A 24343-nucleotide genomic window follows, 5' to 3' on the forward strand; every position below is an offset into this window, starting at 1 on the left:
ATCGAAAGGTTAGGCGTCACATCAGACAGCGATCTTACGCAGAGGTCATTGCCTCTCAAAGTTGGTTTGTATTAGCGAAGTCATGAAAAGTGTCGGATGCATTGTCTATAACCATATGTGCATTACTGTCGTTATCAGGCCACCTCAAACGTATGAGAATTATTCACGATGGACAAAGATTTTGGTCATTGCTTTGCGATAATTGGAAGGGCTATCGTTTTTCTACAGCAATAATACAGAAACTTCAGTCGCTGTCAAATGATTTACTGATGCAGCTACTTATATTGGATTTGGGGGAATCTACAACAATCAATGGTTTAGTGACACGCCAAAATAATTGATCACTCTCCCTTCAAATCTACTCCTCTGCTCCTCAAAGCCTGCATTGCCCAGCCTTCTCCCAAATGTCCGTGACTAGAAGGCTCTCTCCAGTCCTACAAGAAGACTGGCAAAAATCTATAATAAAAATGTATGACTCCGCACAGTCTATTTATATTTCCGGTGTGGTGATTCACAACCAGCTCAGACTCTTCGATCCTTTGCGTTATCTTACAATTTCTGATACCACCCTAAAAGTTTACATGTACTCCATCCACTTTCAACATAAAAAAACTGACAGGAAAGTTAAAGGTTTGACCACTGTTATCTCACTAACCAACACTGCATTCTGTCCTATATCTTCCATAACCCGGTACCTGCAATGACGTCCTGGTGCAAGGCAAGACGAACCCTCGTTTCTGACCGACAATGAAAAACCATGTCAAGTTTTTGGTTCACAACCCGACTCCGTCTCCTCTGGAAATGATGTGGACTTCTTCCTCAGCAATACAACGGCATCGGTATAGCTACCTCCGCAGTTGCATTGGTTGACCTCTTTTTGGGACCTATGCTGGCACCCTTATTCTTAAGATAATGTTCGCTGAGGTCTGCAGCAGTCTTGCTGCTACACACAAATATTTCACATAATGGTAGGTGGACCTCTTATGAGGATGCATGCTTGCATCCTTATTCTTAGCATAATGGTTGCTGAGGTCTGCAGCAGTCTTGCTGCTACACATAGATATTTCACATAATGGTAGGTTGACCTCTTGGGATGCATGCTTGCGCCCTTAATCTTAAAATAATGTCTACTGAGGTCTGCAGCAAGCTTGGTGTTACACATAGATTGTCCATATTCCGGGTGATGCTTAGCATGGGCGTAATACTAGACTTGCCGTTGGGTTCCGTTGATTCTTGGTGCTCCTTGTTTTGGCTTGGTAGCTGCTGGCTAATCCGGGGTGCATTTATAGAGCAGAGCTGATCAGCACCAAGTTTAACTGTATTTCCATTTGTTGCAATAAATGGTTAAACAATCTATGATGAGAGTGTTGCTGACTGAATATATTTAGTCGCTGCAGAAGCACTTGAGTAGTGACTTGAATGTCAACGCAATGAATGAAGTTTTGAACTATTTGGTACAGCCCTTCTGAAACCCATCAGGTCTGACAATGACAACAAGGGAGATACAGTCTGAAGTCTGTAGCATCAGCAGAGACTGCTACTGATGCTGTGGCTCCAGTCGAAAGCAAATTTCAGCATTCATGATGATGTCATGCTTTATGTAGCCCATGTAATAATTGTCCACTCAAACAGAGCCAAATATTCTGCCTCGTCTTTACTCGATGGGGCATAGCGAACAGAGATTTCCCCTTGATTTTTGTTACATTTTTTTTTATTTACATTGTCGTTACAAGGACATCAACAAATCCTTAACTTAAACATTTTCATTGACAAAGAAAGTCAACACTGCCACCGTCATGATTGGTTGTAATGTGAGGTGCACAAACCTTATGTAAGGAAATGATAGCCTATGGAGTCGGTTTTGGACGGCGTGTCAGTTTCAATTCGTTGCATTGTGTCAAAATAAACTTCTGTCTTCACAGGAAATTAAATTTGCAAAACCACTTAGATAGAGGAAGGACAAGAGTGTGGTTAGTGTTAACACATACACATGTCTCTTGTAGGGATATTGAGTAAAATCATAAGTTAAGTTAAATAACAACATCACTGCACAAAAAAGTAATATTTAATATAACATTTATCTTTGATGCTCAAATAATAGCACAAACACTCCTCCCTACCTACACAGTGGATAAAACAACTTGGAGGTGACATTGAAGGCAGCTGCTCTTAAATTTCTGTTTATATTTTCTGCTTCATACTAAACCCAAGTTATTTTAGCTGTTTTAAAAATTGAAATCATGTTTTAATGAATTGAATTACTTGCACATAGTACTCCTATCAAGCAGGTTGATGTCATTTTGAAGGAACAGGCCTTTTGCAAATAAACAATTGATTTTGGAGCATTGATACATGACCTTGATTTTGGAGCATTGATACATGACCTTTTCCAAATGTAAAACGGCATTCATCAAACCTAGATTAGATCTTACTGAATCATTGATCCAGCTGCCTCTGGTGTGTCACAACATTTTAACTGCACTCAGCTCTGCAAATCTCTTCAGTCACTGTGAGTTCTACTGATGGCTGTTTGCCCCAGTGACCTGTCGGATCCCAAGAGACTTACCTCAAGGCTCCACAAACCTGAATGTAAGCACTTTACAGTATACACAGCATATTTTAAGATGTTTTCTCCTGTTGAAGTGAGAATGTTTTAAGCTAGCATGGCAAAACAGATGGCTGCAACATAGTTGAGCCAGCAGCTGGGCATCACATGCCATTAGCTTTAATCTTCCCTCTCTTGCAACAGCACTGATCCTATTGTCTCACCCCATTCTACATGCAGATGTCTTCCTACTTTACTGAGAAGTCCTAGACTCTGGGTTTAACCTTCTGCATGTGTGTATGCCAGTGGCGGGCCGTGTATTTTACACCTGGGCCTTCAGTGCTGTCCTACTACAGTTGAACCACCTCCTAATAACCTCATTATGATGCCACAGCTACGGTTATTATTTGTTTCATGTAAAAACCGCATATTCACACAACACTGGAACATTTGACAAGTGAAATAAAATGTTACATGAAGCTCAACACCTATTAGGGCTACAAATGACATGAATACGCGCATGGCGGGATGCTGCGTCATTAACGGACAATGCATATAGTCAAAATCCATCCAGCAACTCTGCAGCGCTAAAACCCGTATTCCGCCACACACTGAAGAGCACGGGCCATTTAAATATTATTCATCAGAGGGAACAACATTAACCATATCATAAAAACAACACAATAGAAAAATTAACACACACTACTGCAGATGTAAAAACACAAAAGCAGTTCACTTACCAAAGCTGCTGTTCACTTAAAGACAAAGTCCATCCTCCTTTCTTTGATTACAAAGAGTTCAATCACACTGTTGTACAGAACATCGGTGCGGTTCAGTTCCAGTAAGAATACATTTTTTTTTATGATACTATATTTATCCCAGTAAGAGGGAAATTTGACCCATCCCTGTATATAGGGAGCAGTGGGCTGCCTACAGGTGCCCGGGGAGCCGTTGGGGGTTCAGTCTCTTGCTCAGGGACACTTCGACACATGACACGTCCCAGCCAAGGATCGAACCAGTAACTTGTGGTTACTGTGGGAATTTAAGTATTAAAAGCATTCTCAGTATGATTAATGGCACCCCTAGTGGTGAATATAAAATGTCACAATGAATATAAATGTTTACTTATAGAGGATATTATAAGTTACAGTATATTTACTCATTGAATGTATTAAACCATCAAAGTATAGACACTGAATGTATTAAACACTGTAAAGAATAGTCTTGAGGGCCAGAAAGGGATTTTTCTTGGCGAGGCTTTTGCAGACATGGGAGGAGATGAGATGCAGAGACACCGTCAACAGGAGGTGGTCTCCTGGACAGCTGGCCAACCGGGTCAAGGGGGCGAGGAGGAGTCCGGAGGCGAGCGAGTACTGTCCGAAGCGAGGAGGGGACAGTACGATTTCAGCCAATCGCTGAGCTGACACGGACATTCTTCCAGAGAGTTTTCTTCAGATCGTACGCTCCTCATTTTACAGTTAACCGAATTCGGCCTGTTGGGAGGGGCGTGTGTGATCTCTGCTCCCGGGAACATTTTTCTATCGATAGAGTAATTCAGTTCGTAACTGTTTCAGCTTCTGTCAATTATTAAATACTTTTTTGAGTGTAAACTGGATCCAGCTGCTTTTTGGTACGACTCTGCTGTCGAAAGATAGCTAGTAGCGGGAGATGTGCGGCCTTCCACAGTTCTGCGAGAGCTTTTGAACTCAACATCACCAGACAACCCTCTTAACCCAGTGAGCCACGGTCATGTCAAAGAATACGCCCAACATGTCAAACTAAAATTCTGATTGGTTGAAGAATCAACAATATCGTCCCCTTACCCCGTTACTGAAACTGCAAATGGATTCATTTGTAAATCTGAAGGCCTCCGGGCAGATTTTTTTTACTTAGAGACAGCATAGGGGTGAAATCTGATTGGATAAAAGCTCTACTTAATACAAGCTGCGCTCGAAGAGCAAGGAAGTATAACGACAACTAAAGCACACACAGGGTGGGTGGAAGTCGAGGTAGTTGTGTTCAACAAGCAGCGATCTGTAAGCCAGAAGATTGCTGTTCGTTCCCATGTGAAACGAGAAGTCAACATTGATTTATTATTGTAACGCCACTTCCGTGAATATCTTAACCTAATGGCAAATCTTTTCCTTTGCTGTCTAAACCTAACTGAGTAGGTTCCTGTGAAGACGGAGGTTTATTTTGGAAAGCCTGTATGCATGTAACGAGCGTAAATTGACACGTGTGGCTGGCTTTTGAAGGAAATTGCACAAAAGATTAGGAGTAACTGTTTTGTAAGATATCATACGAAGTTACTCCTAATTTTGTATTGTATGAGCTGTGCTGCTTGTGCCCAAATGGCTGATGAGTAATGCGAGCAGGTTGCATGTTTTACATTCACAATGCTTTGTATCCACTCACTCCTGTGGCTCCAGCTCCTCTGGTGGACCATTGTCTGGCTCCCACAAATGTAGCTCCTCAGTGCCCAGGCCCTCACAGGCAGAGAGGCATACTAAACAAAACCCAGTGAGGTCAGGAAATGGGCAATTTCCTCCGATTCTCAAAGAGTGCAAACATAGAGCCAGGATGTGTGCAGAACACAGTGCTGAATATATATTTTTTTAACACTTAGTCATATGCTTCCCTCAGTTCTGACACTTTCTGGTGTTAATTGACAGGTTCACGGTGTGCACACAAGCTAGTGGCCAGAATACAGTATGTACTCGCAATATTGCAGACAGTTTGAACCTATGTCTTAACACAAACCTTTTAGAAAATGCAAGATGAAGAAGTACTTTTTTTCCGAATCGATTATGTGTTTTGGGCATTTTACAATATTTGTACAGCATTCAGATGTTTTCAACGAATTTACATTTACACAGTTTTGAGTTTAATTTTTTTTACTTCATGACACTGAGACCTCACCAACTTGGTGCATTGTATATGTATAACATGTATATGCATCAGCAGGGAAATCTACCAGCTTCTCCCTAAACCCAGACTTTTTTTTCAGCCAGGGAGAAAAACAGTGATTTGGTACCCGCATTACACTTTGGGGATGCAAGTTATTCTGAAACTGTATCAATATTATATTCTGATGAGGGACTTGGGGTGACATAATGGGAGCTGGGACAGCCATGGTAGGTGGAAGAGGTGGAATCCATCTGAAGCAGCACCTCATGGATGGATGACCGAGGAAGATATGATCCCATTAGTGTAGATAGAAATGTATTCTGGCAAATACAATCTACTGTTCTGACATTATATTTTGGAAGGTGGCAAGTGAAAGAGTAAGATATTGAGACTTTCAGAGAGAGAGAGAGAGGATACTGGACAGCATGCATTTACAGTCAAAGAGAGGGTTCTTGGGTTCATTAAAGTCTCAAAGATCAAAAAGGAGCAAACAGTCCAGTTTTTATGGAAAGATCAGAGAAATAGCTCTGCAAACTGGATGAAAATGTGCAATGTGATGAAATTATGGAAGCTGAACCCATGAAATGAAAAATATTTCAAAGTTAGGTTCAAAGTTTGATTTATATTGAAATCTTTACATAGAATGTCAAAGTTATGAGAAAGTTGTGCATGATACAAACACAAATTATTATGTTAAATCAAAATTCTGAGATACTAAGATCTTTATGAAAGGCTCAGAAGATTTTGACTCAGCAAATCTAAATTATGAGATCCTTCGTCAAACTCTACCATGAGCAGACATATTTTGAACATTTATAACTTTTCATCTTTTATTTCTTTTTCATGGACCTTTGCAGCCTGGGGAAACACTAGGTTAATGATGTTGTTACTGTGATCATTCCAGCTGTGCAACAACAAACTAGCATTTGATGCTGCACTCTTCATAAATGATATGGGACTGTTGGTGTCTCCACTGCTCTATTTAAATATGTTTTTTGTACTTGAGCTTCAAATGGAAGTCTAGGAATACAGTCAGCTGTACAAGCTGGTTACAGGAAGAATGACTGATTCTGATCCTGACTCACGTATCTCAGAGGAGGTGCTGTTTCAAGGCACCTTTTCCATGCATCTGTAGCTCCGCAACAGAGAGTGGATAGATGTTCCTGTCTGATGTCATTTGACAGGGCCTCCTCTATTTGAAATGTGTCACTTTTGTAATTGATGATTATGCGTTGTGATAATATCGGCTGCAGCCCAAATTTTACTTTTGCATATTTAAAAATCCCATCAGTTCTCATTTAATATTCCCTGAATATTTCATTGCATTATGCTTTGTTCTTAGGATGATATGTAGTCCAATGCAAATGTTTTGCTGGCATTAAAGTATACTTTCAAGTATAATGTTATTGTGTTTTATATTTTCTGCTCCATTGTTATGTCTTTCAAATGACAGTGCTACTGTATAAATATGTATTGTTAGATCCTGGGATACTTCTGGCCCGATACGGGGCTACTTACTGACTCAGCTCTCTATTAAAAGATTGTCGAGCTGGTGTTCTGGCGAGGGAACTCGCCTGGCTCCGCTAACTGCCGTTACTCCCAACGTCTACCCTGCTTCCTCCGGTCTGAGCGCGCTCGGCCGAGAGACCAGTCCTGGCCCCGGGCGCTCCCACCAGTCGCGTCGGTTATGGCAGCTTCCCTCTTATGGATCCGTGCTCTTGGTAAATGCCAGGTTAGGTTTTAACGGCTAGGATTACTTCTTTCTAAAACCGTAAGGGGTTGTTAAGTGGATTCGGTCCGGCCGGACCCTCGGTCCTCCTGCTCTCGCAGCGAAGTCCGTTCAACAGTCCTCAAAACTCAGTACAAAGTCTTTCTAGGGCTGCTGCGTCTTCTCCGTTGTCCAGTTGTTAAGAATCGAGCAGTGGGGAGAGGAAACCTCCGTCTTTAAATCTTATTGTCCACGAACAGCGGTCTTCTTTCCGTGAACAGAGACGAAGTCCTGAATACATCAGTTGCGATCGTCCGTATCTCCTCATCGGTGCACTTGGACGGCACCCGTGTTGAAATCCCAGTTTGTCGTTTGCAAGTCACTTCTTTTATCCGTCATTCGGGCTTTGTCGGCCCCCCTTGTTCAATACATGATCTCATCCCCCCACCCTCTGGAGAGGGCGTTGGGTTCGAATCATGTCCGGACTAGTCCAGGCTTCATCCTGTATCATGCCTCTATGACTCATCTCTTGCAACAGTCTTTTCCTAACCCCACCCATAACATCTGTTTCCTATTTTCTGCCAAGTCATCCTGACAAAACACTTTTATCGCAGCTCCGGTTACACAGGACATTTGTTAAACACTTATTACAATTGTTAAATCACTCTATGCATTAAACATTCGTTATATAATTCATACACTTTATTTTTTGATTACACTTTATTCTGAGTATATGCTTTGTGCTTTTATATCCTGACTCTCCCTTGAATGTGCCAACATGTTTACCGAGGCAGCTCTGTGGGCTCAACTCTTCTTGACAGTATGTATTTAAATTACAATGATTAATCGCATGATTTCTTTGCGATCAATCATTGTTGTAAGCAAAATTCAATAATGCATTCAAAAGTAGTGTATTGCTCACTTTTATTTTAAAAGTACTGCTATATGAACAAAAGTGCAATAACATTTGGTTTGCAAACACTTTAAACACATCAGGTTCTTTTTAACAGCAGTATTCCCTTCACACAGCAGCAGTTACAATACAGTTATAATGATTCTGATCATAGATATTCAGCCGGTGTTCACAACTTTATCTTCATGTGTGTAAGAGATGCAATTTGAAATATACACCTTGGAAACTGCAATCCTATCTACTTCATGTTTTTATGTCAGTTAAATTCTCAGTAGTGATAACTAAATGATGCTTATTATACATATTCCAAAGAAAACAACTTTAAAAACTCAAAAAAAGATTATTTAAATTAATCATTTATTTTGGGGGATTTTGGTCAGACGCTGATTACCGTAATATGTGTGGTATTTGTTCACCATGGGAACCTGGAGGGTTCTGATGAATGCTAATAAAGAGTTCAGTTAAGAGCAGTTTGTTCTCACGTGCTTATATGTTCATTTAAAAACACGACAATATGTATTTTGATATTGTCACTTTGATCCTGTAACGAGGGGGGGGGTGGGGGGAGCGGCAGCAGCAGCAAGAGACAGAAGAGGCGCCACACAAACACAGCTGTTCACCGCTCGCTGCCAGGTTCTTGTGTTATAAATGTCGACGTTAATTAATTAATGCGTTAACGCGATAATAACACGTTAACTTGCCCTGCCCTAATTTAAATATATATAAAGGACTGTGGTTTGAACACTTTGTGACAGCCTGGAGGAAGGAAGTAAAGGAATGGGGGGCGAAGCATCACCATCGATTGATGCGCTGTTGTTTGCTATCAGGACCGCTGCAGGGACATGAAGGCAGCGAGATAGTGCAGATGTAGGATCCCATTAGGACACACACACAGTCTGCTGCTCCTGCATCACTCCCTCAGATCTGCTGTTTCAGATCATCAGGCTGGCCTGACGGTATCCGACCCCCTAAGCCGTCTCTCTCCTTTACCCTCCATCACTAAAAGCACCCTGCCTTTGGGTCCCTGCTGGCTCTCTAAAGCCTCAGATCAGGTTAGCGCCTGCGCTCAGACTCCAATGGTGAAGGTATTTCTACCTTCATTCTTTTAGAAGATTTATTTTCTGGTGAATGCATAGTCACATTTAGCCCTAAGGACTTTATTTTTGTAGCTCTTAGTTCAACTCACAAAGTGCACAAACATGCAGACGTAGACATTCCCATAACTGCCAGACTTCCAAGTAGTCTTACAATACTGTACTTCTCAACACTGAAACAGTAGTGGTTTGGATCACTTTATTCCAGAAAAATATTCCGTCAAGATATGCTTATCATTTTAAGAGTTAAGAGGGAGGTGTATTTTTAGCCTGTGCAAAATAAAAAAATGTGAGGAATAGATTAACAGTGTGAGCATCTGCCCTCAGGTAAACTGCAAATGTTAGCATATTGGCTAACGAGCTTATTATCTACAGTAATGGGTAATAACCAAGAACTAATTCATTTCTGGGGTGATAGGCTACTAAAAGCCCAGTCAGGACTAGAACATCCACAGTGTAGTATTTCAGGGCTGCCAACTCTCACTCACTGGCTGTGAGACACACTTGTACACGTGGACGGTCCAGAGGGAGTTATGGACTGTAAATGGTACTTGTACTTGTAGAGCACTTTTCCAGTCTTCTGACCACTCAAAGCACTTTAACACTACATGTCATCATTCATTCATACACTGATGGCAGGGGCTACCATGCAAGGTGCCACCTGCCCACCAGGACTATCTGACATTCATACCCATTCATACATGCAATTGAGGGTTAAGTGACTTGGCCAAGGACACATCGACATGGACTAGCGGAGCCGGGGATTGAACCACCGATCCTCTGATTGAAGGACGACCCTGCACTACCACTGAGCCACGTTATCAGTTGACAGATAAACTGTAGTAAGTCACAATTTTTGTGGAACTGTGTTCACTGTTTCCAATGTTTTAGTCTACAACAACCTGCGAGCAGGGGCGGACTGGCCATCGGGGATACCGGGGGAATCCCCGGTAGGCCGACGGGGTTTGGGCCGGTCTCTGACATCGCCGGCCCCGACTATATTATATGCTTCACAGAACACGTTCAATTTACTCTAATACCGAAAGTCAATAATCAGTGAAAACTATATCAACAGTATAAACTGACATTATACTACTCCTCGCGATCTGAGGACGCCATAGCACGGCTGGACACTACGGTGCTTTTAAAAACTTTTCTCCATAACCGCGGTCTGCGCCGTGCGCTCGTGCCGGGCGACGGTCGGGGCGGGGCCGGCGGAGGTGCGAATGGCCGCTGTAGACCGGCGAAATACAGGGGCGGCTCGACTGTCACGGCGACCATGAATCGAGGACTTCTTACTGGACCTGAAACGATGTACTGGGATTCAATTCTTTGTCAACAAAGAATTTGGTAAGTGACAAACTGCGTTTGTTTTTTTACATCTGCAGTAACGTTTTTATGAATAATATTTGATGGCTCGTGCTCTTGTGTGGTGGAATGCGTGGATCCGCTGCAGGTCTGCTGGATTGATGTGCTTTGTTGTCATATGAATATATGTGACTGGTTCTTATGACTTTGTGGCTGTCATTGTGTTAATTACGTTGATTTGACTTTGCCAGTTACAAAGCGAGCTCAAACGTCTGGCACGACAGTGGGATAGGCTGAAGGCATCAGTATTTGAGGAGTACACAACCAAGACAACAGAAGCCGGGCCGGAGGATGCTGAAGATGAGGCTGAAGATGAGGCAGAGATGGTTTACAAAAAGTGCTCATCTTGCAAGGACTGTCCAATCTGTTGCTACCGAGTTCTGAAGCAGTACAACATCCTGACAGATGCATACCACATCATAATATTACCCTCTCTGTCACACAGGTAGCATGCGAGCGAAGCTTTTCGACGCTGAAATATATCAAAAACAGGCTCAGGAGCTCGCTCTCTCAACAGCACCTGGAGGCTTTTATGTTGATGGCTACTCAGACAGATGTTTTGCAGATGCTGGACAGTGGGAAAATCATAGACAGTGTTGCAGAAAAGAGTGAGCTGCTGCAAAAAACGTGTATTGAGTGGTCTGACAGTAACTCCCGGGCCACTTTTTCCCCCCAGTCCGCCCCTGCCTGCGAGTATGTAACTGTAGAATAATTCATCAAAATTAATTGTTTGATGTGCACATAAGCACAGAGGGTTCTGCGGTTATCTAAAACAGACTGATGCTGGTTGCACAAAATGTTTCCTTGTGTCTCGACAGTTTGCAACATCACTCCAGTTAGAGACAGATGGAACAGATACCTGCTGCCTTCAGGATGCAGTAAAGAGAGTCACCAGTGAAAAGGAAAATGTAGCATTCTTATGCTGATTATTGTTGCTGTCACAACTAAACTACAAATTACACATAACCAAACTATTTCATGTTTCTCTTCATGCAGCCATAACATGGATCTAACAGCATGTGCCACCTCAGGAATCAATTTCATCAGATAGAGGTTGTAAAAAATAATAATTGTAGGAAGTATTTATTTGTTGTTAATATTTACTTGTTGTCTTAATAATAATTAGTTTTGTTTGATTAATTATTCTTGATGTTTGCATAATTTAAAATGTGTTTTATTTTGCTAGTGATTTGTTTAATTAAATTCTTTTTAATTAGTTTTTGAGTATTAGTATTGAGTCAAGTTTTGTTTGTAAATTGGGTAACAGTGTGGGCACCTGCGGTTATATATGTAGATATGCAGTATAGGACCAGCATGCACCTGGCTGAGTGGTTGGATTTTCTTACCAAAGCAAGTGCTAGCTATGATTAGTTTGTTCTTTCGAAATCACTCATAACAACCACAGAAACTTTGCATGAACAATGGACTTTTGTGAGAGAAAAGGATAATATTGATAATATTCTCCAGATGAGCATTTAGCAGGCTGAAGTAGAAAGGGGACCTGGTCTGTGTGTGTGAGGCTTCTTTGCCTCTTCCTCTTCTCACAACTTTATAAGTGAACTCAGAGTGATTCATCAATGTCAAGAATTCTGATTAACCATACTTATTCATCGTTGGCTATGATTATTCAGGTACCCTTTTCTCTATAAATGCTTTAAAATTGAGAATTTGGCTGCTGACTTTTTAAACTAAAGTCTGAGCGGTGGAGGTGTGATGACCCCGACCCTTGTGGTGTGTAACGTCACAGAACACTCTAACCTAATTGAAAAGTTGGCAGCCCTGATAATTTCCTCCCTATGTGGAAACAGCTAATGATAGCAGCTCTGTCTTGCACTTTGTGGGGGAGAGTTTACACTCTAGCACAGCAAGTTAACCCAAGATAGCATTAAGTTAGCCAAACACAGGAAATGAGGATGAGGACTAACCAATTTGTGCTCATCAGCCAAACTGGGTGTGTCAGAACGAAATAAGTCTGATCTTACAACTTTCCTTATCATACGTGTTTCCATGTCTTCGACATAGTGATGAGGATGCTGACTTGTTGCCTGGGTCATGTAGCTTTAGCCTCAGTCATTGTCATGACAATGCTGGACAATGTAGCTGGTGGAGTCAGCTGAAAACATTACAAATTCAGTGCTTTCAAACAACTCATGGAGCTAACTTTTGCCTCATTAGCTAGCTAGATAAAATGTGCCAAAACCAGTTGTCATTTCAGATGGCAAAATTGACAGAACTGGCTAGAAATGAGAAACCTGCTTTTGCATACTTTTGTGTGCCATCAAGAACCCATTGTTTCCAAAATGTATTTGAAGTGGTAAATCTAACGCTGTTATCATTGTCAACAGCATTGTCAACAGCATTGTCAACAGAATGAAAAGACCGACAAGCCTTGCAACAGGCAGTTGAAGCTTAACGATATCAGTCAATTTTGAACTTACATATATCCTGTAATATTGCATTTTCTGTGTAGATAAATCTGGAGCAGCAAGGTACAGGAAGCAATTTTGGCTGAGCTGAAGAGCGCAGTGTGCAAGTACGAGTGAGCGCTCTTATGAAAGCAGTGTAAAATACTTGCACGGCATTTTATTTTTGCTATGATTTGCTTCTACACAAAAAGCTTCCTAGGTATCAACATTATCGTTTCCTTGCATGCCACTTTGTTCATGGGTAATGTAGTTCTCTCTACCTGGAATTGCGCTTAGTGTTGTTCTTTTTCTGCAGCTCCCACACTGCTTTGTTAGCCAGCGTCAGTCCTCTTGACAGTGAAGCAAAGCCTCTCTCTTTCTGTGGGAAAGAGGAGGAGAAGTATACAATAGGTGAAGCAGAAGAGGGGAATGGAGGGAAAGGGAGGCAAAAATCGAGTCGGGAAGGTTATGTGACTGAAGCGAAAAGGTGAGAGAGGGAGCCGAGGAGAAGTAGGGAGGAAGCTGGCAGGGTGCAAAAACGTTCTGAGGGGGACTAAAGATAGGGTTGTGTGTCCCGGTGGCTTTTGAAGTGGGTTATGAAAGTAGGGCCTAGAGTCCTGTGGAGAGTGTTCTTATACTACTGAGCTGAACAATAGAGGGGCTCTCAACACCTCTCCTGCCAGAGAAAACACAGTCTGAGGTGCTTCAGAACATCATAAACTACAACGTAAACACTTGTTTGAGAGTGTGTCTCTGCTTGCCTTTGTCACTGTGTGACAGTGTGCATTTCAGCTTGTGTCAATATATACGTCTGCTTCTCTGTCTTGTTTCAGTGTGTTGCAGTATGCGTGTCAGAGAATTTGTGTCAAGCCACAGACTTTGAGATAATGCTTTAAAAAAACGCAAAAAGTGAGGTAACGAGATCCAACTTTGTAGTCCAAAAACGGTTTTCCTGTGTACCCACAATAGCTCCAAACCTTTTGGTTTATTTTCTCATTCCATGTGGGAATACTTTACCTTATGTGTCAGCATTTGTAACTGCCCCTGCCAGGCAAAGGATATCTACATGCAATTATCCAGAAAATTAGTTGGAAAAAGCTTCTCTGTGTTGCAGTTTGTTTGCCAAAAGCCCATTGGATCAAATTGCCGAGCTGTCTGAACGACACTACAACACTCAATCAAACTGTATTTAGCTGGGGAACTGTCCAACTAGCTCTCTTCCCATCACTGTTTCCCAATATGATTTAAAACGTCATTAAACTAATTAAGCGCACATCTGCAATTTTAAACTAATTTGCATATACATTGTCTTCACAGATTCCTTTGTCCTTTATGCCGACCCGGTGAGTTTGTACAAGTATTGCTGTGTAATGTACAAGTTGCTGAGTCCCTGGACCTGAGGACGCGATTGCGGATCGAGACAGACTGTTGGTGTGTTCCTGGTGAGGATTTCACCGCTGTGGCCGTCACCTCCGCTGTCAGCATGTTTTTTTGGACGATATACAGTTTTTCTCAAGGACTGACATTGAATTGTGATTTTGGATTTGCTGTGTAACTGTTTCCACTGAGGACGAGGATTTGGGAGGCAGCATCGCACCCGAGCTACACTGGCCTGCAACGTTTTCTTATTGCAATGTGAGTGAGTGTGTGTGGGCCCATGAGTGTTTTAAAGTCAATATGAGTATTATGTCAGACTGTAAGGTGTTGTTGTTGTTATTCATGATGAAGCATCTTTAATGTCATAAGGCTTTTCCTTAGTAAGAGAGACTGATCTGGTCAACGGCTAGGACAGGGGTCGGCAACCTGCGGCTCTTCAGCCGCTCTGTTGCAGCTCCCTGAGGCTACATCCACACTAATATGCTTTTGTTTTAACAAACAAAAATGTTCTGCATTATTTATTTGCCTGGCATGTACACAGAGAGAAGTGACAAATTTATGTAAAAATCTATTTCTTTGACTGCTCTTCATTCGTCATCTAAAAAACACACATGGCACATTTGGTGTCCCATACATGGCAACATGTTGACAGGTTTGTAAAATACATGAATGTTGCCCGAATATGGCAACATTATTTCAAAATTGTAGTACCTGAGCAATACACTGAACCCCCGGCTCCCCGGTCGCCGATCAATGGCAGCCCACTGCTCCCTATATACAGGGATGAGTCAAATGCAGTAGTCAAATTTCGTGTATGTGTAAAATGTATATGACAATAAAAGTGGTTTCTTCTTCTAAACATTCCTCAAGCGGCAGTGAGCACAAACATTAGGTGTTAGCGTCATGTTTGACAGCAGTTTAATTTTGTCTCAAGTATATTGCTACCTGTAGGCTCGATATACACTTCAATAATAGCCATTACATAAATACTGCACACACGTCATTGATGAGTGTAAATTGCTTTTTGGTTCATGTCATCAGGGATAACTTATAGTGGCATCAGCTGCCTGAGGCAAATACAGTTTGATACGTTTATATGAAAGTCTGTAATGCTGCATTCACACCGGTCGCGTTGATTTTTTGACGCACTGCAAAAAAGCGTCCAACGCGCCGCACAATCGCGTCCAACGCGCCGCCGGTCGTGTTCACACCAAACGCTGCAAAATCTCGTAGCGCCGGAGAAGGGGCGTGGTTTATCGTCCTGGAAGCCGTTCACCTGGCCGCCATTTCTTTCCGCTGTCAACCGTGAAAGGAATAAGGACAATTGCTGCTTTGTACGTGTTGTGGAAGTCCCTCAAACATCGGAATGCCAAACGCCGTCATGTCTGGTTCATAATATTGTTCAGAGGAGCTCCGTGGATTGTATCGAGCTGTATTCACTGTCTAGCAAGCCACCGGTCGCTGTTTACTACAGCTGTAGGAACACAAAATAAACTGATTTGGCTGTGATTCAACGGCAATAAACCGACAAAAAGGGACTCCGAAATAACTACATAATGATGCCGATTTGTAGGTTACTGGTCTTCTCAATGGAGCTCTGATGGATCGGTGCTAGGCTATGCTAACATCGTAGCAGCTCCACCAGCACTCAATAACGTCACGTAGACGTAAATACGGCAGCGTCTATTCATTGTTTGTACCGTATGGGTTACACACACACATGTATACACATAGTTTGGTCCGGTCTCTGTTGATATGAGGTATCGTAGAGCTCTGGGTGAACACAGACGGCTACAGGATTTATTTCCTGATTCAACAACGGCAGGAAGCCAGTGATGACAGGGGGAGCAACTCAACGCTGATAGGCTATCGCGCCACAGCGTCACCTGATTATGTCGCTGAATTTGAAAAATTTCAACTCGCGCGTTGGCGATTTTGCGGCGTCCAACGCGTCCACCGCACTGTAATAATGCGTCCAACGCGCCGCGCCTTCGCAAAATCGCGGCGCGCCAGTCTCATCGCGTCTGTGCATAGACTTTGTATGTAATCTCGACGCGCATCAAAAAATCAACGCGACCGGTGTGAACGCAGCATTAGTGTGTGAGGTGGTTAGTATGAGTGTTAGCATGATGTTTTGTAGTACTTGTGTTCTAGTGTCAGAGAAGCCCTCACCCCACACCATGCAATGCCATAGCAACAGAGCTCAATAGTCCCCCCCCCTTCCCATCATGTCAGCACACACCCATCCTCCCCACTCACATGTTCACCGCCTCACTCTCTCTCCAAAATGTCCTAAATTACCTCTGACATTCTCTAATGAAAAGAGGAAACAACACTGTGATTTATTACGTTGGCAGGGCTTAGAGCAGGGGTCTCAAACTCATTTTCACTCCGGGCCACATCAGCATCATGGTCGCCCACAAAGGGCCGGTTGTAAATGTAACTACTCGTAACATATTGTTAAATAACTCTCTGCATTCACAGTTTAAAGTAGTCTTCAATGTACTCACAAAACATTTCCATGTCAAATGTACAGTAACTAGCCAAAGAGCTGCTTCTATGACTGTGTGTTTAAGTATCTCATAATTTTGACTTTCTATTTCATAATTTTGACTTTCAATCTCATCATTTTGACTTTCTATCTCAGAATTATGACTTTATATCATAGTTATGACTTGCTATCTCATAACTTCGACTTTCTATCTCATAATTTCGACTATGGGGATATATTTATTATCAAGTCTAACTTTAAAAAAATATATATATATATTTTTTAAACTGTTTTCTTTTTTTTTTGCTGGCGGATTCGCGGGCCACATAAAATGACGTGGCGGGCCGCATTCGGACCGCGGGCCGGGAGTTTGAGACCCCTGGCTTAGAGCCTGTGAAATAGCATGCTGTTATTTACCAGCCCCCCAGTGGCAATTATAAGACGCACCCTGGAAGGCTGTCCACCGCTACTCCAGCTAGCAGGTGGTCCTTTTAGATACAATAGACACAAATGACAATGAAGTAAACAACCACCATTCAGCTGCTCTCACACTGATGTAAATGGCACGGGCATTGCTTAAAGCGATAAGAACATGGGGGATTTATGAGAGAGGACTGCCTTGATTTCAGTTTCCTTACTGATTAGTATTTCGAAGTATATTGACTTTAAACATACAAACGAAACAGTTTTAGTAACAGAAACATATTTATAGATTATGTAGAAAGGACTGAATAGATCTTACAGGACACAGCTTATAATCAAATGTTTGTGAATCTCTGTGCGATGATTCTTATGACTCTTTACTTTTAGTATTTTTGTGCAATTACTCTAATAAATGCTAACACACAATTAATGAAGTAAATTATTAAGCAAAAACTACAAACATTCTCTTATTTTCACTCTCTTTCTCAAATGTGAGGAAATGTGTCTGTTTTGATATGAATGTAAATTGAACATCTGTATGTTTTGGACAAGGACTTTGAAGACATCACCTCAGGCTCTGGGGAAAAAAACTATGTATACATTAATTGAAAGAAATAAAATTAAAAAATGTTGCTTTTCTGAGTGGGAAAACGGTAAAAAAAAGACAAAAACATCTTCTACAACTTAAAGATGACCTGAGTATTAAAACCTGATACGAGCTAATAACAACATCTTGCAGTCAACAGTTCTGATTCGTTTTGGTTGCTCCTTGAACAGCAGGATGTGTTTACCATGATCGCCATACTCATTTAGCTGGCTAACATTTGCTAATTAGTACAAAACACAAAGTGCATCCAAGGCTGATGGAAAAGATCAACCAAAGTATTAGAAAACCTAAAATGTTGACCATGATGGTGCTCAATGTTAAAGTAATTCAGGATCACCCTCTGTGAAACATGAATACATGAACCAAATTTTGTCCCAATCCATCAAGTAGATGTTGAGATGTTTCGCTGACTGAGTAAAAACTTGACCTGTCAGTGGTACAAGCACAGTGGCACAAGGACAAGTCAAGCGATCACCAAAGTCAGAAGGGTTCACCACCATGGGGACCAAGAATATCTGTACCGAATTCATGGCGATCCATCAAACAGTTGTTAAGATATGTTTATCTTTATTGTAGTGGACTGAACGACAGATCATAATTGTCATCCCTAGAGCCATACATAACTAAAAAGGAATTAAAGAATTATTATATTTTAATGGCAAGAAGAAATGTCCCAGTTTTGAGCATAATCAGATGTCAGCATTGAATTGTCATATTACAATGCACAAATAGTGCTGGTAAAATTGAAAGAAAACTGCAAATGTTGTGATTACAGACTGGTCTGTGATCTTCTGGCCCGGGTTAGCCCCCCCTGTTAACATCCTGGACAAGCAGAATTGGGATCAGTACTCAGTTGGTGCGCCTTGTGCTTATACAGGCTTATTACATTACCACCATCCCGGCATGCAAAGTGGGGCAGAGTAATTTTTTAGTGACCAACCATCTACAATGTATTAGATATTCAACACTGGGGGGCAGGTGGGGGGGGGGGGGGGGGGTATTAGAGGCGTAGGGATTGTAACAGTTGGAATAACTCTGCAGCATCCCCATGATACAATGCATTTACAGGGGATAAGCAGAACTTCTGTAGATTTCCCCTGGTACACTTTGCCGTGTGTTGTTCTTGTCAGGGACAGGGAATACAATCTCATATTTCTTTCCCCTGCAAATATTTTGTAGCTTTTATTTGACATTTTTGGGTTTTTTTTCAAGATGGAGAGGTTAATGATGACCTATGATTTCATTAGCAAGCGTGGCATATTTTTCGGAATAATATTCAGTTTGAAAATCAGGACTGTACAGTCTCTGTAAGAAGAACTAATGAATGCACAGAATGCATGAGACCAGTTTCTGCATTTGAATTCGAACAGAAACAGTTAGTGTAGCTTGAAAGTGGGTATATCTTGTAAACACTACAAGGTACCAAGCTCATTGTATTCACTGAAACTGAAACTTTCTGAGAAACTCCAGAAATGATGAATATAATATTAACGGAGGAATGGGCTTATGACTTATCGAAACAGGGGTGGTTACCCAATAGACCTGTAACATTCCCAAAATTCTCAAATTTGTGAAAGACCCAGCTGAACATTTTTCCACAACCCAAGTGACATAACTGTGTGTGTGTGTGTGTGTGTGTGTGTGTGTGTGTGGAGTGTACTGTACATCTGTGGTACCCCCTGGGGTAGACAGTGGCCCGGTAAGCTCCTTTAGCGGGAGATGAATCCGTGAGTAGATTAGTTGGGGGTTGAGGCTGGTTACATTCTGTGTCCTGCCTGTGTGCCTGATGGTCACTCATAATGTGACTCAAAACCACTGAATCCCAGCTAGATCCAGGCTACACTCCCAAAGAGTGACACTCAGATCCCCAAACCCAAGAGTACACACACACAGTACACACAGTACACACAGTACACACACACACACACACACACACACACACACACACAGTAACAGAAGTATACAGAGTATCATACACACACACATCCAGACACAAGCTGATATACTGTATATACAGACAATCAGTTGCTGATCAAGGATCAGTCAAAAATGACTGTGACAGACCAAAAAGGTTTTCTTTCATGCAATATGGTTTGAGGATACCAAATATTTGACGCAAACTACTTCACTCAGCATTTAAAAAAAGTTAGTTTTGTAAGCTGATAATAAGCAGAGATTTTCTGAAATGAATGAATACTAACAGTCCTCTTTTTCTGTTACTTACGTGGGTTTAATGTCTGATGCATTTGTCTTTTGTGGTGTCAATCTTAATGACTACTGTACAGTACAGTTTTAACAGTGGAAGAATGGTGTCCGGCTAATGTCAAGTTATTGATATTGAAGCCAATGTTGAAGTTATGGCTTATTCTGAAACGAAAATAGTGAGTAACTGAATGTTTCAATTGACATCTGTAAATAAAATATATTCATTCACTGTTAAATAATATGCGCTATACTTGTAAAGCTTATATTGCGGAGTTGTGAGGTCACTGTAAGTAGGTCAAAAACGCCGAATGGGGCATTCCGTCACCCGTTCGTACGATAGAAACAGATACAGTGGCCCTGAAAGTAACACTTGCTTAAACCACCAGATTAGGGCGGAAACTGCCATCTTAGAGCAGGAGAAGAGCTCTTTTTATCTATTCATACAGAGACTTCGAAATAGTTTAGAACTGCACCCTTTTTCTGCACCTTAAGTGTTAACAATATGCTGTACATCAACATTTCACACACACTGACGTTCCAGAGAAGGCGGGTCCCGGACGTGAGCCATTGTGGGTGACGTTGCCCAGTGCTCCATCAGGCCATTTGAATGCTAGAAACAAATCCGCCTCTGCTTTGATTTTGACCAATGGCTCCACAAGGAGTACCAGAATGGACACGCCTGCGCACTCTGTATAAGCGCCCTTAGGTGTCACTTTTGCACCTTTTGGTCCGTGCACGTTTAACTGCTGGACATAATACTTCTGTCACAAATAAATGTTATTGCTTGAATTGAGCTAAGCGCCTCGATCTCAGTCTGTTCACTCGATCTTCATTCATAACACATCTCTGACAACTGATCTCAGACAACTCTGGATGTCTGGTAGGCAGGTTTGAGTTCAGGCTTTTAGATTTGGAAACACAGCTTCAATCCTTTAGCACAATATCATTTATGTAGCCATCTTAGTCCATTTTATAGGGCTGCTGAAAACATTAAAAAGTCATCAGGAGACTGCCTTATTAACCAAACCATAGAGCTAACGTTACCTCGTCGGCTAAAGCTGCGATGTTAAACACTGGCGTCAAATTCACTGCCAAGTCAGGCCCTCTGTTTACAGCCATCCTCATGCCACAACTGAGACATGTTGTCTGACAGAATCTATGATATAACATGTATCTTGTTTTGATTTAGTTGAATTAGTTTTCTCAACTCTTACTGTATACCTACCATGTTACATTACAGTCATTTAGCAGACGCTTTTATCCAAAGCGACTTACAGTTCTATCACATTTCTACACCGTAGGCACAACTACGGGAGACATTTTGGGGTTAAATTAAGTGTCTTGCTAGGACACATCGACATGAGACTAGCAGAGCCGGGGATTGAACCGCCGGCCCTCTGATTGAAAGACGGCCCTGCTATCCACTTAGCCATATGTTCAGGATCTTGTCAAGTCTCTGTAGTTTTAAAGTCACTTTTAGTCATTTGATTAAGTTAAGAGCTTTAGGTATGTCCTTTAAATCATATGTGGACACTACTTAAACATTTATTTCTTATGGAGCTATTTTCCTATCTTTATTCAAGAGCGTGGTCTTTCAATTTTTTGGATTTTTTTGTGGAACGCTGTAAGAGGTTAAGAAACGCACCCGATCATTCCATTGGTCAAAACTACACCTGGCATTCTATCTGAAGTGAAACGCTCACTAAATTAAAAGAACAAGCTCTTGAACAAAGACAGGAAAAAGCTCCATCATTTATAACAATTAGCCAACCTCCAGAACTATGGCTCGCCAGCATAAATGTTTTCGGCATTGTGGGTCGTATAGCTTTGGATATTTCTTGTCCTCATTCACCCATCAACACACAAGAGACATAGAGTCAGCAAGAGGTTAAGTGAGGATGAAGCAAGTAAGTGGCAGTTTTGCGAAGTGTCGTTGGAGCGCGCGCCATAGAGGGCCCATGTGCGTCTGCTTCAGGTGTAGGGAGTACATTAAAAACAATAGGGTTGGCAGTTTTGACATGCTTCATGATACACCCCAACGCTGCCTTGCAACTTGTGTTGCGCACAGCGTACTTTCCAGTAAATTGCAGCGTGGCATGAGAGCAAGGGGGGAGTCAGTGGGCTGGGGTTGGTCGTGATTGGATAATGGGCCTAATGTCCCATGCAGTGATTATCCTGTTTCCTAGATGGATGATGATGAGGTGATGGGGGCTGGGGGGGTGGTGAGGATGGGATGGGGGTGTTCCCTCCTGGCGAGAGGAAGGAAAAACAGATACTGACTTGATCCTGGGGTGAGGAAAGAGGGATTGAGAAGAATAGATGGAAATCACGTTGGGGTGCAAGTGGGGGAGCACTTTCTTTTATCTTAACAAAATCATCTAGAATTACCGCTTCACAGTTGCCCCCAGTCCAGTCCGTCCATGTCCTTCCAAAAAGACAGCACATCAACATTTGCAGTCATGGCATTTTTGAAATTGTCATAATTAACATGGATATTCAAACTATGGCCAAAGACATGTTTTGTGAGATCACAGTAACCCTTGACCACCAAATTTATCAGTTTATCCTTAAATCCTTTTGTCTGCCAAAATTTGAATAAATCCTGAGATATGGTGTCCATGAGACTAGGACGGACAGACAGACGGACAACCTGATAACGCACAGGCACTAAAACTTGCTTTACATGTGTCAAATACTGTGGGGTTAAAATCGTGCCTATATTATTTGTGTCATTTGAATCTGATCATATAAGCCATGTCCTCTGAGACAACCTATTTAGCTATCTAATTTTAGGCTTTGAGAAGGATGTCAATATTGATTGAACAGCCCACAATAATACTTGAAATGTCCACTTTAACAGTAGGAATTATGATCCGGTCAGGCCAACCATGAATAGAATCCTAAGCCCCAGCTGAACGTGGAATTCTGTGATTGCCTGCATGCAGCCAAAACATTCAACAAGTACTCACAAGAGGAGAATTAGCATCACTGGAGAATTATCTTTAAATTTGTTCCAGAGTTTGGTGCCAAAAACGTGTGCCTCTCCCAGGACTCTTCTGTTGATTTGTTGCCTCACTCAGAGTACAGATCTTCCACACAGATCTGTGTGAATGAAAGGTGATAGGAGAAAAAGGGTAAGGGAGAGGAAAGCAAAGATGTACCAATGCGTGTTCTGCAAAAAGGGCTTGAAGAATCACCTCGGACAAGAGTGTTGGCACTTAGAGAATTCTGCCGACACGAGAAGCTCCAGTTAAAATGAAGGAAGGGCAGCGGACACAGAGAGAGACAGAGATTGAGTGAAAGTCAGTGGGAAGATGAAAGGGGTTTTCTTCTGTCCTTCCATCGACCTTGTGGCTGGATTGATAGCTGTCACCTGCTGAGGTAGGTCTCCTCCTCAAGGTCTAGAGTTAAAGGTGTGACTACTGAGGAGCGTGTGCGAAAACTGGATGAGTGGACTGGTGACATCAATACACTCTGACCTACGGACATTTTCTTTTTCACATTAATTGCACCGAGCGCTAAACGTATGTGATGATGCATGGTGACAGTCAGGTAAGTGTTCAAGTTACCAACATAGCACTAAACGCAAAGCTCCACTGGCGACACTGATGGAAAGCCGCTCGTAATGCTAGTACCTGCTAGCTCAAATGGAGCATTAAGACATAGAATTAACGGTGCATCGATGTACCTGGAGGCTATAAGCTCCTTTCACAGCTGGGCAGAGGACAGAAGCAAGTCCTTATGTCTCTGATGAAAATAGAAAACCTGTGAACACACAACAATCAGCACTGTGCATGCAGCACACATACACCACTTACACACACTGTTCTGCTATCAGAAGGATTTTTGCCAGAAAAACATTCACATGGTGGAAGTTAATTAGGTTGCTTTATTCACTGAATTGTTTCTGCTTCTATGCAGTTAATTGCTGATTTTGTTGGATAACTGTGTCTAAAGCTTTTGATCAAATAAGTTCTGCAAGTACCATCTTTCAGCCCACTCTGCCACTGAAATGTTGGGATTAAGTGTGAAAAGCTGTTGTAGGCGTTGTCTTCACATTGTATTCTTCTTTTTTGTGCAATTGGAGTCTGTGTCAGGACTTGGAATCAAACCAGTGGCATGACAGGGTCGAGCTAACTAAGTACAATCAAACGCAAGATATTGTTAGGCAACTAAAATGTTACAATTAACTGTCATGAAGTGAACAACATGAAAAGGGTTAAAGTCAGTGGCGGCTGGTCAATAGAGGGCCATGGGGCATGGCCCCACCATGAGCCACACAAAAAACAAAAAAAATAAA

This window comes from Melanostigma gelatinosum, assembly GCF_949748355.1.
Source record: "Melanostigma gelatinosum genome assembly, chromosome: 19".
Classification (NCBI taxonomy): domain Eukaryota; kingdom Metazoa; phylum Chordata; class Actinopteri; order Perciformes; family Zoarcidae; genus Melanostigma; species Melanostigma gelatinosum.